The 12,898-nt window shown below is 33.3% G+C and overlaps 1 long non-coding RNA gene across 2 annotated transcripts; it reads left to right on the top strand.

Annotated features, from left to right (window-relative positions):
* Positions 1-318: 318 nt before the first annotated feature.
* On the top strand, positions 319-12,221 carry LOC147546217 (uncharacterized). Of its 2 annotated transcripts, XR_015223780.1 has the most exons (5): positions 319-580; positions 937-1,063; positions 8,693-8,821; positions 10,237-10,363; positions 11,292-12,221. It is a non-coding gene; the product is annotated as an uncharacterized LOC147546217 (long non-coding RNA). The 2 variants fall into 2 exon arrangements; XR_015223779.1 differs by lacking the exon at positions 10,237-10,363 and having other exon boundaries at positions 364-580.
* The last annotated feature ends 677 nt before the right edge of the window (positions 12,222-12,898 follow it).

Here is a 12,898-nt window from a genome sequence, read left to right on the forward strand (position 1 = left end):
AGTGGGTTATTGCAGAAACCATCCTCTTTCAATTTCTGTTTTGTTCTTCACTAATAAGAATTGATCTTGTTGAGTGTCATATTCCAATTAAGTTTCTTCTCAGTTCAAAGCTCTCTCTCGCTCGTCTGTGAGAGGATATCCTCTCAACAACGTATGAGTTGTAGTCGAGTAGATTGGAAGTAGTTATCACGACCTTCAAGGTTTGTGTGGCAATATTTCATGTAGTCCCCATTGTCATTTATGTTTCTTAAAAGAAACTACAAAATGAAAAACAGTACAAAAAAAAAAACAACATAGGAAGTAATAACCTACCAAAAAAGGAGAAAAATGAAATTAATTAGCAAAGGAAACGCAGATTTTCCAGGGTTCCAGTCGTCATTATGAAAAAGATAGGGATAATTTCGTAAAGTTGACCTCTTATAAAAACAACTTCCTCACTAGATACATTCGCGGGTTAAAAAAACCCTCTATTAATTAATGGTTTTCTTCTTCTTGTTTTATTCATTTGATTTCCTTGTTTTCTCTACACATTTAGCAATCCTTCTATGCAAAAGAATGGCGATAATGTAATCCACTTTGGGTATGTGCTAATCACATTATTATAACTTGTAATATGGGAGGATCTAAATTTCTAATCATCTACCCTTTTGGGCTTCAACTCTAGAGCTTGACTCTGACATTGTCATGTGGTTTTATTTAGGGTTTCAAGTCAATTAGTAAGTATGGTCTTATTATCATCATCATTATTTTGTTATACTTGGTATCAGTCTCTACAATGTAGATTAAAGCAATTTGGGAGTGGGGTTTCACCATCACAAGTTATCTGTTAAAATGTTAAGATATAATCTTGACATTTGAGTTAGTGGTGTTGAGGGTCTGCTCTACCGAGATGTTTCCAATTTTGGGTGGAGCTTCTAACTTTGAATATTCTTGTAGGTATTTGTGGAATTATAAGGGAATTGGTTGGCACGCGGTAATTTGCACGGCTTTAACATGTACTCGCATATTTCGCAAAGGCAATAGGATCCCAGAGAGCTATGGGTGGTCGAGGGATAGAGAAAAGGTAAATATTATTACACTTTCCAAATATTATTGTATTGAATTTTGTACTACTTTAGTACGGAAAGACGTAGTAGTAATGGTATAGTATGCGTACTAGTGGGATTTGGTTAATGTTGCTCAAGCAATGGAATGACGGTCATCGAACTGATATTCGTTGGGAGGGGAAAAGAAAAACGTATTTTCAAAATTAAAAAAACTAGTGGGAAGGTGAGCATCTTAACATATACTCGCATAAATCATATACGAATCACACTCATAACTGTGAAGTGGCCAAGGAACTGCAATTTAAAAAAATTCACATGCTAATTGTGCTAAGTTGATATAGTTTGTAAGTAAAACATCTTGTCTTTCTTCTCAAATTAATTGTTGGAAAGAAGAACTAGTATTATTGAAATAGAATAGGTAGTACATCTGTGCATAAAACTAATGATTTAAAGTTATGTGGAATCCATTGGTATCTTCTTTGAATCTTTTGTTTCTTCCAGAATACAGGCTTCTCCTTCTAGTTCCTTTGTTTCATTCAGAAGTAATTTTTTTCCTGCTCTTTTGATAAATCATCAATGGAAATTCCAAAAAAAATAGATTTATAGGTTCTCTTTGCTTCTTCAAAATGATCTTCCTTAACATATTTTGTTTTTGGGCTAGGACTTTTTTCTTCTTCTTTGCACTAGTCTTATAAAAAACTTAGTGGTTCTCCTTCTAAAGGTAGTTCGATTCTTGTGCTGTTTTTCCCTATGAATCTTCAGTTTCTCTTTCTAAATATTGTAAGTGTTAGACCTTCTTTACATAGTCTCCTTGAGGTTAGGCCTTCCGTATCTGTACCATTACTAACGGTCCTATTGATCGTATGCATGAGTTGGTTCCATAATGAGTGATTAAGGAAGTCATGGACACATTGAAACCCTTTCTCTTCTCTTAGTACTTTTCTAGTTTGAGTAACATACCTGATCCACCACCTCTATATGGACAAAATTTTTGTATGTTGTTTTATTTGAAATACAATAATTTACTTGAACTTCGAGCGGTTGTAATGAGCATGCAATATATATATCCTACTCCATTTGTTTTGTAATTATCGAAATTGTCATAATTGAAAAGATTTAAAGCTGCTTTGGAAGCTTTGAACTTGTTGAGCTTAAAGAGACTACATTTAAATTGGGAAGTGTGTTTCCAATATATGTTGGAGGTGATCAATCTATCAAATCCTTTTACTAACCTTACCAACTATATATTTCATTTTAAAACATAGATCATAACTTCTTAGTAGAGTATTTTTTGTAACTTTAAGCTCGCTCTCTCATTATACGTTTGTCATGAATTAATTAGCAGTAAAACTAACTCTTGGTAGAGGATCTAGAGGCTCAATGTCTGAAATAACATGAGAGAAATAAGACAAGATTTTTATCTGCATTCCAAATAACACGAGAGATTAAGTCATTATGGTGAATAATATAGTGAGCACATAAAAGTTTAAAACAAACTAACTGAATATTCCAATAGAGAAATAACACGAGAGATTAAGTCATTATGGTAAATAATATAGTGATGCACATAAAACTAACTAATGGTTTATCTTACATTCGCATGACAACTATAAAAACTTCTCTATATATATAGCTCAGAGAGAAGCTCAAGAAACATTTTTCGACAATGAAAAATTTACTTCAAAAAGACACCCACACAAAGTAATAGTCTTGACAGTCCTTGGATTATAACGAAGATCCGTACACGTACTGACGAGTAATCTATATTCCATCGCAAACACACCACTAGTAACATCAATGACAACATCAGTCGCGCCTTGTTTCATCCAAAAATTCGGTAGAAGTCCACGATAATGAAATGTTGTCATCACATTGAACTTATATAAGTGTGTTCAAAGTTTGAACAACCAAACACTTTCTAACTTCGAACATATCGATCCACAAAGACGTTTATACCCTTGATAGCGTTACATTTAACAATCGTTAACTCTTCAAGACAATATAATCTTTCTAACGTAGTTGAAACTATATCTTGAATGAAATCTATTAGCTGATTTCAGATAAAGATTCTTCACGGAATAAAATATATTTGTTGACGATATATTTCTCCGGTTAAACAAAATTCTCCAATAATCGTAATATCGGATTAGAAACGCATGTATGAGAGGATTTGATAATTGGTTTTTAGGAGGAGATAAATCCATTTTTAACTTCATTTCTCCATTAATAGAAACTAAAACAAAAATACCATGGTCGAACTCGAACTGAATAATCTTATACTTTTGTAGGTGTTGATCAATAAAAGATTCAACATTCTGTAAGGTTGTCAAACTTTGATCTCCATCCATTCTGTCTTGACGAAGAACTTTGTTTTCTTCTTCCTCATTAGATTTGTTTTTTACTGAATGTGTAGCCCATAAACTTATCCATCTCGTAGAAGTAACTATAGTGTTTTGCGAAACACATTCAATAAAGAACAAATCCAATGAGGAAGAAGAAAATAGAGTTCTTCCTCAAGACAGAATGGATGGAGATCGAAGTTTGACAACCTTACAAAACTTTTATTGATCAACACCTACAAAATTATAAGATTATTCGGTTCGAGTTTGACTATGACATTTTTGTTTTAGCTTCCATTGATGGAGAAATGAAGCTAAAAATGAATTTCCTTCTTCCTGAAAACCAATTATTACATCCTCTCATACATGGGTTTCCAATCTGTTATTAAGATTATTAGGGAATTTTGCTTAGTCGGAGAAATATATCGTCAACAAATATACTTTACTCCGTTAAAACCTTTACCTAAAATTAGCTAATAGATTCGTTCAAGAAATAGTTCGAACTATGGTAGAAAGATTATACCATCTCGAAGAGTTAACGATCGTTAAATGTAATGCTATCATGGGTATGAACGTCTTTGTGGATCTATATCTTCGGAGTTTGAAAGTATTTGCTTGTCCAAACATTGAACACACTTATATAAGTTCAAATGTAATGACAACATTTCATTATCGCGGGCTCCTACCGAATTTTTGGATGAAACAAGGCGGGATTGATGTTGTCCTTGATGTTACTAATGGTGTGTCTGCGATGGAATATAGATTACTCATAAGGACGTGTATGGATCTTTGTTATACTCTAAGGACTGTCAAGACTGTGTGGGTGGTTTTTTTAGGTAAATTTTTCATTGTCGAAAAATGTTTCTTGAGCTTCTCTCTTAGCTATATATCTCAAGAAGTTTTTGATAGTTGTCATTCGAATGCAGAGAAACCATTAGTTAGTTTTATACTTGTATGTGCATCACTATATTATTCACCATAATGACTTAATTGCTCGTGTTATTTCACACATGTACTACTAATTAATTCAAGACACGTGAGAGAAGTTTTATACTTTTATTTTTAACTTTATTCTTTTCGACCAATCAAAATATTCAACTTAGATAACTGAATATTCCAATAGAGAAAATATTCAATTTCTATAACTGAATTAAGTTATGAAGTCTTTTTATTTTTAATTTAAATTATGAAGTCTTTTTATATGTCGTAATCTAAATTTTCTTCATTTTAACAATTAAATTTCGAAACAGGTATAATCAGTAAAGAGAATTGAACTTTTACAGGTTTAATTGTGAATTCTTTCTACTTTTAACAAGAATAAAAAAGTTCAACTTTCCTTGCTCATTGCACCCGCTTCCTTATATATCAGTTAAAAACGAAAAAAAAGGGTATACTTTAGCATGTGCCTCGAAATTACATTTCAATCTTTTCCGAATGAGTATTTTTACTATGTCTTTTAAGGACACACGATAAGTCATAAATTATTTAATTTAGTTTTAACAAGTCCACTCACTGATTGTATTGATCTAAAATTTCTATTCAAAAAAAAGTTTCGTCTTAACATGTATCCTAAAGATACATGATAGGGAAAACCCTTTCCGAAAAGAATTTTCTTTTTTTATATGTGCCTTAAAGACACATGTTAATACATAACCTTTTTTTTGCAAGTTAGAAATCTTATGATCATTACAATCTTATGTTGTTGGAGTTGACATGGGGAGAGTCATTACCAGATGAATGTAAAAGGATCACAATGTCGAAGATAACAATATGACAAGGAAAAGTGTCCCAGACGGCAGACACTCCGTATCGGTTCTAGATGAAGTGGATAAAGAAACCCATCCAAAAACGAGGACCTCAGTAACCAGAGCTTGTGCATGAAGAACATGAGAGAGAAAGTCATAATGGTGGCGATCTTGCCCTATAGTAAGATAATAAATGGTGGTTAGTATAGGGACATGGATAAATAGTATAGGGACATGGCCAAAACATCATATTTTCATATTTAAAGTCCCTTTACTAATTAGAAAATAGAAATTGTTTTTAGAGATTTAAATCGAACAAATTAATTTTTATTTGGATAAAAACTAAGATTAAAACCATACAAGTATCCAAGTTTTCTTTTATTTTCATGTCCTTCCTTGGATCCACAAATCCTAAACAAAATCCTATTTTTAACCTAAAAACAACCATCATCTACAAACAACCTATTCTATAAAACAACCATCACCTATAAACACTACATTATTATTTACTTTTAAGTTGTTCTCATCTCTTTATTTCCTATGTAAGACATTTGTTATTTAATCCTATTAGTGTACAATGTTGATTAAATCTCTTAAAAAGTAAATATTTCGGCTACTATGTTTACTTGTTTTTATTTATCGCCAGAATTTCGGCCACTGTGGTCGAAGTATTAAACATATTTCGATCATAGTGGTTGAAATATGCCTAAAATTTCGATCAATATTCATATTTCAACAATAGTGGTCGAAATGTTGCGCATATTTCGATTACGTTGTCCGAAATTTTTTTGTCAAATTTTATTTCATCATTTGTTCCGTGCTTTTAGATAGAGAAAGAGATTTTGACTATTAAAATATTTTATCTTTTTGTGGTTAATTTTAAATATGAAATTATTATCAATATTGTCATTCGAAAGTGAATATATGATGATTTTTTTAGTTTTTCCACTAAAAGGACTAATGTCCCTTTACTAATCGTGTCCCGATACACTAGAGACCGGTCCCTTTACCAAAGACCTAATAAATTGATTAAAACATCGTAAAGTAATAATTACTAAAATAAAAATTTGTTAGGAATGCAAGTAAATTGCCAAAAATTTGTACCTGAGAATAATACGACTCATATGGAGTAATATTTTCTTGATGCATCAGCTGCTCACCTAGATGGTCAAGGTAAGTCTTTGATTCAACTCGTAAGTCGATCTTCATACGAGGCTTCTTTTTGTTTTTATCTTGTCCTTACTTTGCTCCATCTCCAGAATTATTGATTGACAGACGGGAACAAAAAGATGAAAAAGATTAAGGTATTGAATGAAAGATAGGAAATAAGAAGAAAAAGTAGATGTTTGCAACCATGCATACTAAGTAAACTAAGAATATGCATATTGAACTGATGTTGGTTCACTTTTATAGGCTCATTTGCGAGAAATATAATCTCTTTAGCCTCTAATAAAATAGCAAGGGATATTCCAAATCTTAAAGATTGTGTTGGTGGGATTGCATAAGGTAACAAACAATAAATGTTTAAATCTTTTTCAAAAGGTATAAGTATATTTCTTGTTTTAACAACACTGTAATGCATATCCAATAACATGTTTTTGGGGTTCCATTTTATAATTTATAGGTCAATGAATTTTGTTATTTCCATTCCTGGTATTCAATTGGGAAAGATATAATATAGTATAGAGTACTCACTAATTAGGTTTAGTTAAGAAGCACTTAGCTGTGAAATAATAAGTACCCAAAGAAATTCATTGATAAATAGACGTAAAAAAATACGTAACACCCTCTATAATAGGATACTGATTCCCCCCATATGTGCAATAAAACCACTCATTGTGTAAGATTCTAATTACTTTCTACTTAAGATATTATACTTTGACCAATACCTAGATTCTCTACTACTTTTGATATTTTGAAATCTCGTTATATAAGGGAACAAACAATAAATATCAAAAAATTCAAAAGTGTTTTCAAAATTTATATGTCGTAAATTTTTCCTGCTTTAGCACAACTTGAATAGATATGTATTGTTATCTGCCGCCGAATGTGTGCTCGTACAGCCTTAGTTTTACACATATTCTACGAGTTACAAATATATCCTATAAAACTAAAATATATCTGGTTGTTATTAATTTCTATGGCCATGTACTTGGTGATTTAAACAGAAAAGCAAAAGTAGAAAGAAGCAAAGGGTATCAACGGAGAATTTAATATGCTTCAAATCTCGTTAGTTTATTGACATTTCAATGGGAATAATGTAAGAATAAGATCAATGTCGGCAATATCTCCACAATTAGATAGAGAGAAATCGTACGTACGTTCTACAAACTTATTTGGTACACTTGAAGTGATATCTTTTACTGTTTAAATATGAAATTTGTAAGATTTGCTTGTGCTGTACTGCTAGGTCAGAACCACTTGTCTTCTCCATTCCTTCCTCATAAAAAACTTGAACAAGGTTTTTGTCTTTTTGGTGGTTTAGTGATTTTATTTATGGGTTTGTAATGAAGTGAAAAAAATTTAGATGCTCTCAACAGAAAGTAGATAATGGTGCTTTAGAGGACATGGGGAAGTTCTTGTTTGTGCATCCAAGTGAATAACAAACAGACACTTCTACGCCCATCAACGCTTTGCGGCGACTATTTACGCCCTTTGAGTTTGAAGCATATGTGATATCTTATTCCGTCATTCACTCATCTTTAATTTGTCCTTGATTTTGTGCACTCTCTTTCCTTGCGCACAACTCCCATGTGTTCCAGACTGATTGTTGATAGGATGTAGATGCCTAATATTATTGGCGTTAGCCTTCTTTACACATTTTCCTTGACTCTAGGCCTTCCCCATCTGTACCATTACTAATGGTCCTATTGATCTTATGCATGAGTTGGTTCCGTAGTGCTTGTGATTAAGGAAGGAAGTCAGGAACACATCGAAACCCTTTCTCTCTGTTAGTACTTTTCTAGTTTGAGTAACATACTTGATCCACCGCCTCTATGTGGACAAACTTTTGTATGTTATTTTATTTGATATACAATTGATTTACACGAACTTGGAACTGTTACAAACAGGCAATTCATATATCCTATTTGTTTCGCCAATGTCGAAATTGTCATAATTGAAAGGATTTAAAGCTGTTTTGGAAGCTTTGAACTTGTTGAGCTTAAAGAGACAACGTTTAAATTGGGAAGTGTGTTTCCGATACATGTTGGAGGTTGATCGGTCAATTAACTCCCTTGTACTAAGCTTACCATTACCAACTACTACATATGTCATTTTATAACATAGATCATAACTTCTTCTTACAGTATTTTTCGGGACTTTAAGCTCCGTCCCTCATTATACTGCGTCATGAATTATTTAGCAGTAAAACTAACTATTGGTAGAGGATCTGGAGGCTCAATGTATAGGTGCTCAAGTTTTTCTTAACTGTACTTGACTATATTTTAACATTTTAGTTATCCCCACATTTTAAATTTATTCATGAATATGAATACTCGAAGAGTTTACACAGATGTTTCCATTTTTGGTTGGAGCTTCTAACTTAGAATCTTTTTTCTAGGTATGGGCGCATATACAGGGAAGTGGTCACTACTCGGTAATGTGCACAGCTTCCAGATAGCACATTTCACAAGAGCAATAGGATTCTGCAAAACTATGGGTGGTTGAGGACGAGGAAGATATTTACTGGGTAAAAATGATCACACTTTCCAAATATTTTTGTTTTGGACCTTCTTAGTTATGTTTCTAGTATTTTAGTAAGGAAGACGTAGTAACTAGCTCTAGCAATGAAATGACGGTAATCGGACTGATCTTCTATGAGGGAAAAGAACAACGTATCTTCAAAACTCAAATACTAGTGGGATAAGTTAGCAAATTAACATCTCCCTGCTTTAACGTATTAATCAAACTAATAATGTGAAGAGCCAAAAAGTACTGCAATAACATTTTCTCCTAATGCTAATTGTGGTAAGTTGACATAACTTACAAGTAAAAATCTTGTCTTTCTTCTCATCATAATTCATTACTATTGGAACGAACTAGTATTATTGAAATGGAACAAGTAGTACATGTGTGAAATAACATGAGAGAGCAAGTCGTTATTGTGGCTAATATTGTGATGAGCGTAAAACTAATGATTTGAAGTTCTTTGGAGTCCATTGGTATCTTCTCCGAAATCTTTTGTTCCTCCCAGAAGACATACTTCTCCTTCCAGTTCTTTTTCTTGTAGCTCTTTTGATAAATCATCAATGGTGGTTTCAAAAGAATTAGGTACTGCAGCTCCCTTTGCTTCTTCAAATTTATCTTCCTTCATACCTTCTGTTTCTTTGGTAGGCCTTTTTTCTCTTCGTCTTCGCAGTAGTCTTAAAAAAACTTACTGGTTGTCCGTCCGATTGCAGAACGTTATTCACTGTTGTTTTCCCTGTGCATTTTTTGTTTCTCTTTCTGAATCTCATTTTTTTCCTGCAAAAAGTTCTGTGGATTGTAAAAAGTTGAAGCATGGCTTTTAAAGCTATATAGCTATTGATTAAATGAGCCATTGTATGATGTTTAATAACTGTTCAACCTTCATCGATCTTACAAGTCTGTGGGCAGACAAAAGAAACAAATAAAAAGATCAAGGGAAACCTTAACACGTTCTATAAGTGGTTGGAGTTAACAAGGAGAGAGTCGTTACCAGATGAGACTGAAAGTCATAATGGTGGTTAATCTTTCTTTACAATAAGATAATAAATTGATTAAAACATTGTAAAGTAATAAATAGTAGAATAAACTTTTGTTAGGAATGCAAGTAAAGTGCCAAAAAGACATACCTGAGAATAATTCGACTCACGAATCAGCTGTCAACCTATATGGTCAAGGTAACCCTCTGATTCAACTTGTAAGTCGATCTTCGTATGACGTAAGTTTTTCTTTTTCTTCTTGCCCTTACTTTTCTCCATGTCTAGAATTATTGATTGGCGTAAGGGATCATGAAGAAAAAAAAGATTAAGTTATTGAATAAAAGATGGGAAACAAGAATAGAGAAATAGATGTATGCATGCTAAGTTTACTTAGAATATGCATATTGTACGTAAATGAACTAATGTTGGTTCACTTTTATAGGCTCAGTTGCAAGAATTATGAACTCTCTAGCCTAATAAAATGGCAATGAATATTCCAAATTTTAAAGATTGTGTTGGTAGGATTGCACTAGGAAACAAACAATAAATGCTTAAATCTTTTTCAAAAGGTACAAGTATATTCTTTGTTTTAACAACATTGTGGAAATTTAGAGCTTGAATGCATATCCTATAAAATGTTTGAAGTTTTCCATTAGATACTTTATTTATAGGTTCTAACGAATTTTGCTATTTCCATTCCTGGTTTTCAATGGGAAAGATATAGTATAGTATAGGGACCAGTGAGTTTTTGGTTAAGAGGCACTTAGCTGTGAATTAATCAGTACCCAAAAACATTGATGATAAATAGATGATAAAAATAATCAGTAACGCCCGCCGCCCGCTATAATAGGATACTGGTTTCTTCCATATGTATGATTCTAATTAGTCGCTACTTAAGATATTCTAATTTGACCAATATCTAGATTCTCTGCTACTTTTGATATTTAGAGTGTCGTTATATAAGGGAACAAAACAATAAATATATAAAAGTTCAAAAGGTATATGCTGTAAACAAAATTTCCTGTTTAAGCACTTTTTTAATGCAAATTTAGAACTTGGAAAGATTGTTGTTATCTGCCGCCGAATGTGTGCTCGTATCAGATTTAGTTTTACACATATTCTATAAGTTACATATATATCCTATAAAGTTAAAACATATCTGGTCGTTACTAATCGCTACGTCCACGTACCTGGTAATTTAAGCATAAACGCAAAAGTAGAAGGAAGCAGAGAGTATCAATGGAGAATTTAATATGCTTCAAAATTCGTTAGTATATTGAAATTTTAATTGGAATAATGTACGAATACGATCAATGTCTCTATCTTTTTCTGCAATTGAGTTATTGTTATGTATCTTTTGTTATTTCAAAATCTACTTCCTAAGATTTATATTCTTTTACAGCTTCTTAATTTATGGCTTTTATGCTTTATCAGTTATTGGAGATCTTCTGGCCGGTTAACTGAATAAAACTATGTGTTTTTGGTTTTGTTATGCAGTTGACGAGGTAGAAACATTATTAAACTACTTCTCGAGCTCATTGACCAGCTGACATAAAAATATCTGCTTATATTTAGTTACTTCTCTCAGATGAAAACTCTTTGGCGTAATAAAATTTTAGTAACCTACCACGAATCTTCTTGTATCTAAGCAGTATTTTCAGGATCATACAGGTTAACAAAGTGCAACCCTCGTTCTGAGGATAACAACAGCTATACATCCTCGGGGGTCCAATGCATCCAATAAGAGCTGGAAGCACGCGGCTTGGGAAGTTGGGATGTACTCGATTTCCCTTTCCCCGTAACTTGCCTCATTGATTTCAGCTTTTCGTAACTTGACAGAGAAGTTACTAACTACAAAATTCAGCATTTGTTTCCTAATCTTTTTGTTCGTCCATACAGAAGACTGGAGGAGTCTATACTATGATACTATAGTTACTGTCATTTTCCACTTGAGCACACCTTATCATATGATGATCTTCAATGTGTTCTTAATCTCGCGGTGCTGTTGCTGCTGCTGATGGTCCTTAGGTACCAGTGATACCAATATACCCGATATTGAGGTATGTATTTTCTGGTTGGAAGAATCTAAAGAGATCAAGCAACCTTCATCATTACTCGTGGTTGAAGAACGGCCCCAACATGTGACATCCATCGCTTGTGTAATTCCTGGGTCTTTCTAGTGTTAATACACGACTTTATTTGTTGCTTCTTTCTGTTCCATTTTACCACATTAGACTACATGCATGGTTGTTTCCTTCTGTTCCTTTTTCCCACAGTAGACGAGGTGGTGACATTCCGTGAGCGGGTAATTATGGATCTTCCATGTCTCTTGCTTAGTGTGAGTGAGGTGATCATGTTATTGCAAGGTTATATATGTTCACTTTTCACAGTTCCCTGACATGGCAATGACATTTTTTTTTTTTGAAAGACTCATCTTCCATGTTGAATCATGGCCTAATCCATTAAACTCTGCCTTATCGAAAATGTAGGAGTGGGAAACGGGTTGGATTGAGTGACCACGGGCACACTCCACTGGGTTGGGCGGGTTAGGCACGCAGCTGGAGACTCCAGTCAGTAGAGTTTGACCAAAAGACTTTGTCGGCGTCCTTTCCTCGCCTGTCTGAGACCTTGCCTACGGTATTGGGGTTGTCTAGTTCGAGACCTCTCGGATTGGTACGAATCCAAGACAACTCAGAATTTCCACGTATACTACTTACTAAATACTCTAAAACCACTAGAAGTTAATCCAAAATCGATAAAATAAAAACATTTGTAGGATTCTGGATTTTTTGTAAATATTAAATTAAAAGATGAAGTCATGAAAAATAGAATTTCAGAAACCATTTTCCGTAAAAATTTGAAAACTTTTGAAGCCTTTTTAGTCTCATTCTTTAATGAATGAACATTTTGTAAAAGCCGATGAAGAAGAAGAGGAAAAAGAAGTGAAGGAGAGCTCCAACTACTGACAGACAAAATTAGTATGGTAAGGTGCCATAGAATGATAAAGCCAAAAAAGCAGGGCTGCCTATAGAAGCACCCAATATGAGACAAGTGGGACTTGAAGAAAAGTCATGGTGAGGTGCCATAGAATGACGGCCCTAAAG

This window comes from Eschscholzia californica, unplaced genomic scaffold (assembly GCF_041429995.1).
Source record: "Eschscholzia californica isolate CP2 unplaced genomic scaffold, dmEscCali1.0.p SCAF_4, whole genome shotgun sequence".
In the NCBI taxonomy this organism is placed as follows: domain Eukaryota; kingdom Viridiplantae; phylum Streptophyta; class Magnoliopsida; order Ranunculales; family Papaveraceae; genus Eschscholzia; species Eschscholzia californica.